This window comes from Amblyomma americanum, chromosome 8 (assembly GCF_052857255.1).
Source record: "Amblyomma americanum isolate KBUSLIRL-KWMA chromosome 8, ASM5285725v1, whole genome shotgun sequence".
Lineage (NCBI taxonomy): Eukaryota > Metazoa > Arthropoda > Arachnida > Ixodida > Ixodidae > Amblyomma > Amblyomma americanum.
Genome location: NC_135504.1, coordinates 54,748,672 through 54,755,009, shown reverse-complemented (window position 1 = coordinate 54,755,009; position 6,338 = coordinate 54,748,672).

The following is a 6,338-nucleotide window of genomic DNA, read 5'->3' as shown; positions in this document are numbered from 1 at the left end:
ATGATTAACCTTTAGATGTATTCTGCTTATATAGTGCACCCAGACCTAAAGATTGTCGATTCGTTAGTTTACCAATGGAAGAAAAAACGTTTTATTTTTACACACAAGTACTAAATTTAATTAAAAAAATCCAAAGACCTGAAACCTAATATTAAAATGCCAAGATTTCTAACATGAGCATCCTAGGGGTAGTGGAATCTCTTTTTCGATGATGTACATGAAGCCAGATATTCAGCAAAACAAATTGATATTAGTACGTTACAAAATATGTACATGGAAATGGCGCAGAATGTGCTACCATGCTCATCGTTTTGAAGATTGTTATTTGTTGTGTTCACTAGCTGGCATAAAAATTAGCAGTGGCTTAGCTCGGCAAATCAAGAATATACGTATCGTGAGCTACGCTGAGCCACTGAGCGTCATTTGCCCGCTGAGCAGGAATTTCACTCTCCACCATGGCTATACCACACAGGCAAACGCCCCGCTAGATGTATACCCCCACTGATACCTCTGCGCATGCGCACAAAATGAGAGGCGCTATCAAGCGGCTCCAGCGCAGCGTCAGACTTGGCTCCTGCGCAACGGAGGCGCACAGCTGGGCACGCGCCGGCGCCAGTGCGTTGCCGCGGCTATGACACAACTTTGACCGGCGAAGCGCGCGCGCGGCGGCGGCGGCGGCTCCGGCGCGCCAGCTGTGCGCCTTTTGACATCACTGCTCCTCGCGCGTGTGCAGCACGGCTCTCCAGGAGCCACGCAAAACTGCTCAACCTCGGCCAGTGTAGTTCACGCTACAAAAGTGCCCTGTTTGCAATATCAGGGATGCTGAATTTGCCCCGCACAAAGAAATCGCTGCGCGCACAGGAAAAGCTGTTTGCAATGCCCATAGCCATGTACAGATTTCCTTGGTAGGCTTGTTGCTAATGGCATCTTTGATGAAAGGGAAAACAAAACTACAAACAACACAAAAACGTCTTATTGTGGGGGTTATCTCTCTGGTCTATCTTTCAAACCATGTATGTGTGTACGACGTTTTGTAATAAGTTGCGCTCGACCTGTCTATGCATGTGTTTTTTACCTCCACCTTATTCTTTTATTTTGGCGGTTTTCAACCACGAAGCATCACAAACATCTTACTTTTAGTACTGCTGAATATTATAAAACATACAGCTGCAAAACAGCTCACAATTTGAACTCTCATGAGTACGATATTTAAATTCCGGAAATTCACCAGTGTTCTGTGCCGCTGCGGTGCTACAGCAATTTTTTTTTTCAAATATGGGGTTTTATAGTCTTAAAGTTAAATATGGGCTACGGGGATGCCGCAGTCGGGGGCTTAAACCCAACATCGCAAAGCTCACGGGTGCCATTTGCATTTCGTCTGCAATGGCATGCGGCTACTATGGCTGGAATTGAACCTTGTCCTTCGGTTCAGTACCCAAGTGAACTAGCCACTGAGCCACCCCGGCGGGTGTTGAAATATTGTAGCAGCTAATACAAGAGAGTGCAGACGGTGTTTAGAAGCTTCACAGGAGAAACTGTTCTTTTCAAACTTACAGCCGCTGCTGCGGAATTCCTCGTATGGCATATTAAGGATTTCCTGCATTGGAAATATAAAAAAATAATAATAAATGATAAATCTGCTGAATTGCAAGCCCTTTGAAAAATGCAGATATGGCAGTCCCAACAGTGCACAGTGCAGACTGAAAACATTGTACGCTAATGAAGACGATAGCTATAGACCTCTCCAGTATTGGCTCCCGAGGCGTCACCATATTGTTTGCTGTGTTTTGTGTACACATGGTGCTACCAGGGTGGAAGTGGCAGCAGAATGGGTTTGCAAAAGCCCAGAGAGGAGGCGTTATATCTCTATATATCTCTCCCACAATGCCACGTTTCAGCTTGCGCCTGTTCCTAGGCCTAGGGACTGTAATGACCATGTACTAGTAGTAGAATCCCGTATAGCAAACTGTTATACTAAAGAAAACTGCAGTCTCATTTCATCTTCCATGAATGACTGTACAGTGTCTTTCGGTTTATGGTGAAGGCACCTTCAATAAAGAGACGACTCTAGCAAAGCGAAGGTCTGGCTATGGAGCCGTACTTCCCATAGAATGATAAAACCGCGGCACGCGCACAGTCCAGGACGTCTTGGAGCCACAGACAGGTAACGGCATAATTGCAAAACCAAAAGACTGAGGCAAACGGATATTCGAAGATGAAATGGCTTTTTTTTAGAATACTTAACCATCAGACAAAACAGCTGCTAGAAGAAGCCAACTTCTTGAACGACATGAGATCATGTCGCGAGAAACTGGTTGAACGGGTATGACAGGGTCTCTGAATTTAATCTGTGGGACGAGGACCGCAAGCTTCGGAACGTCTACTTTGCCCTCCAGGACGCCGCCAAGACGTGGTTCGAAAACCACGAGTCCGCCATCCACACCTGGCAAGACTTCCGGCACCAGTTGCTGGATACGTTCAGCAGCAACGAGCGGAGAGTGTGTGCTGAATTGGCCCTGCAATCGAGAGCGCAGCAGCCAAACGAGAGCGTGGCGGTGTTCGTGGAGGACATGACCCGGCTTTTCAACCGCGCTGATCCTTCGATGTCGGAAGCCAAGAAGGTGCGCCATTTGATGCGGGGCGTCAAGGAGCAATTGTTCGCTGGGCTCGTGCGCGATCCTCCGGCTACAGTCGCCGATTTTGCAAAGGAGGCGGCAGGCATGGAGCGCGCCCTGCAGCAGCGGTTTGCGCACTACGGCCGTTCCTCAAACATCACTGCTGTGGAGTGCCACATGCCGAGGCCCGGAGATGAGAACACCTCCCTCCGAGAGCTCATCAGGAGCATCGTTCGCGAAGAGCTGCAGAAGCTTCGCTCTGTGGAGCAGCCTCCTACAGTCACCGCCATCTCGGAGGCTGTCCGTGACGAGATACGCCGCACGGTGCAGCCCACTCCACCGCCACCACCGAGAGCGCCCTATGTGATGACATACAGCGAGACATTGCGAAGTCCTGCGCCACCACCGCCGGCGTTCTACTCTCCTGCCCCTACCGCGCCGTCCCACCGATTCCCGCATACGACAGCGCTGCCAGACGACCGCCCACCCGTCACGAAGGCAAACATGTTGCGAACGCCGAACAACAGGCCCCTGTGCTTCCATTGCGGCGAAGCAGGCCACATCCGTCGTCACTGCCCGTACCGCCGGATTGGTCTGCGCGGCTTTTCGCCCGACGCACCCCTGCCGCGCTATGGTGAACGACCCCGCGAGATCGATCAGTACCTAGCGGCCAACGTCCCACCTGTACTAACTGCCCAACGTCAGTCCAGGTCACCGTCGCCTCGACGGTTTTCTTCACCAGTTCGCCAGTCCTACGTCCGGCAGTCCTCCAGCCCGCGCCGGGAAAACTGAGGACGGCGACCCCCGGAGGTAGGGCCGCCGTCACCGGACATAATGACGGACATCCTCCGCTCACCGACGTTAGCATGCGACCCGGCCTCCGACCCCACACCGTGACGACCTTTCGACGCCCAGAGACGCCTTCTTCGCTTGATGCCTCAATTGGACAATCCGAACGACCCTTAAGTTCGACGACTTTTCGACGAACGGAGACGCCTCCGCTTGACGCCCCAACCCGACCGCGAGAACGATCCCCCATTCCGACCTCCCTCACACAGCGTTTTTCTGACGGTGACCAAGCTTCGGCTGAAATCTCGGTCATCGTTGATGGCCGCCGTGTGACTGCTCTCGTAGATACCGGCGCCAATTTCTCCGTCATGAGTCGTGGTCTGACGCTTGTTCTGAGGAAAGTACTGACACCTTGGCCTGGAACAGACATCCGGACAGCTGGAGGCCATCTGGTGACACCGCTTGGCGTCTGCACCGCTAGAATGGAGATTCGTGGTGTCACTTTCACTGCCTGCTGCGCTGTGTTGGCTCATTGCTCGAAGGACCTCATCCTCGGGTTAGATTTTCTTCGGGAACACGGTGCGATAATCAACCTCCGCGAACTTGTCGTGACGTTCTCACCTCATTGTGCCATAGCCGACAGCAGCGAGCCCGACAGGCCTGTTTTTCGCGTGTTTCATGACAATGTCACGCTACCACCACGCTCCAGTTTGTTTATTACGGTGGAATACTCCAACCCACGCACTCCTCACGGGGTTGCGGAAGGTAACCTGTCGTTACTGCTGAGTCAACAAGTCTGCGTTGCGCGGGGTGTTACTTCCCTCCGCGGACTGCGAACGCAGCTTTTTGTTACGAACTTTAGCGCCGAATACCGCCATTTGCCGCAAGCAACCGCCATAGCCTATTTCGATGAAATTAGTGACTCAGTCTCCCACTGCGCCTGCTCCCTCAACGATATCCATGCATCGACGTCTGACGCCCCCGTTATGACTGACGTGAACCCCGACCTAACCGCCGATCAGAAACACCGCCTCCACATGATCCTCGACTCTTTTCGTGACTGCTTTGCGACCACTTCTAAAGTTCGACAAACATCGGTCGCTAAACACCGCATTGTAGTGGATGAAGGCGAGAGGCCTGTACAACACCACCCCTATCGAGTGTCTGCGAAAGAACGGGAGGTGATTCGGAGGCAGGTTGAGGAAATGCTCCGCGACGAGGTTATCCAGCCGTCAACAAGCCCGTGGGCTTCGCCCGTTGTGCTGGTCGCCAAGAAGGATGGCACTCTCCGATTCTGCGTCGACTATCGTCGCCTCAACAAGATTACTAAAAAGGACGTTTATCCGTTGCCCCGAATTGATGACTCGTTCGATCGCCTGCGTCATGCCTGATACTTTTCCTCTCTTGATCTACGCAGTGGGTACTGGCAGATCGAAGTCGATGAACGTGACCGTGAAAAGACCGCGTTCATAACGCCTGACGGTTTGTACGAGTTCAAGGTGCTCCCCTTTGGCCTGTGTACCGCTCCTGCCACCTTTCAAAGAATGATGGACACTGTCCTGGTTGGCCTCAAATGGCAGTCGTGTCTCATCTATCTTGATGATGTGGTTATTTTCGCTGCGACCTATGAAGAACATCTCAAACGCTTTAGTGCAGTATTGACGGCCATCCGATCAGCCGGTCTCTCTCTAAAACCCGAAAATTGCCACTTCGCGTACCAACGGCTTAAGTTTTTGGGCCATGTTGTGACACCTGAGGGTGTCAGCCCCGACCCCGACAAGACGGCTGCTGTAGCTGCGTTCCCGACTCCCACTGATAAGCGAGCTGTGCGCCGGTTTCTTGGCCTCTGCGCATATTACCGACGCTTCGTGCAAGACTTCTCCAGGCTGGCTGAGCCTCTCACACGGCTGACAAAAGACGATCAGCCTTTCGTCTGGGCACAGGAACAGCAGGACGCCTTCGAAAAGCTCCGCAAACGCCTACAAACAACGCCCATTCTTGCCCATTTTGACGAGGAGGCGGATACAGAACTTCACACCGATGCCAGCAACATTGGCCTCGGTGCAGTCCTCGTCCAGTGGCAAGTTGGTGTTGAGCGTGTGATTGCTTACGGCAGCCGCACGTTGTCTCGGTCCGAGGCAATTACTCAACCACTGAAAAGGAGTGCCCAGCTGTTGTGTGGGCGATAACGAAGTTCCGGCCCTACTTGTATGGTCGCCCGTTTCGGGTCGTGAGTGACCACCACTCACTGTGCTGGCTCGCGAATCTTAAAGACCCCTCGGGCCGGCTAGCTCGTTGGAGCCTTCGCTTGCAAGAATTTGATGTAACAGTTGTCTACAAGTCGGGCAGCAAACACAGCGATGCAGACTGCTTGTCCCGTGCTCCTATCCCGTCCAGCTCTGATGACCTCGAAGATGACCCCCTCTTTACAGGTGCTCTGACCACGTCCGACCTCGCTCAACACCAAAGGAACGACACGGAATTGCGGCCACTCATCGATTATCTTGAGGGTACCGCCTCGTTACCGCCTCGTCTATTCGCGCGTGGCTTATCGTCGTTTTGCTTGCGAGATGGCGTCCTCTACAAACGAAATTACGCCCCGACGGACTCTGGTTACCTGCTCGTGGTTCCAACGGCGCTCCGCACTGACGTTTTGCAGGCATGCCACGACGAGCTTCCTTCCGGCCACCTTGGGTTTTCTCGAACGATGGCATGAGTTCGTCACCGTTATTACTGGCCCAGGCTTTCTGCGACTGTCAAGCGTTATGTACGTACTTGCCGCGAGTGTCAACGTCGGAAGAAACCACCTTTCAAGCCGGCTGGCTTGCTCCAACCCATTGCTCCGCCGAGAATTCCTTTCCACCAAGTCGGCATGAACTTACTGGGCCCATTTCCCACGTCATCATTGGGTAACCGGTATATTGTGGTTGCCAC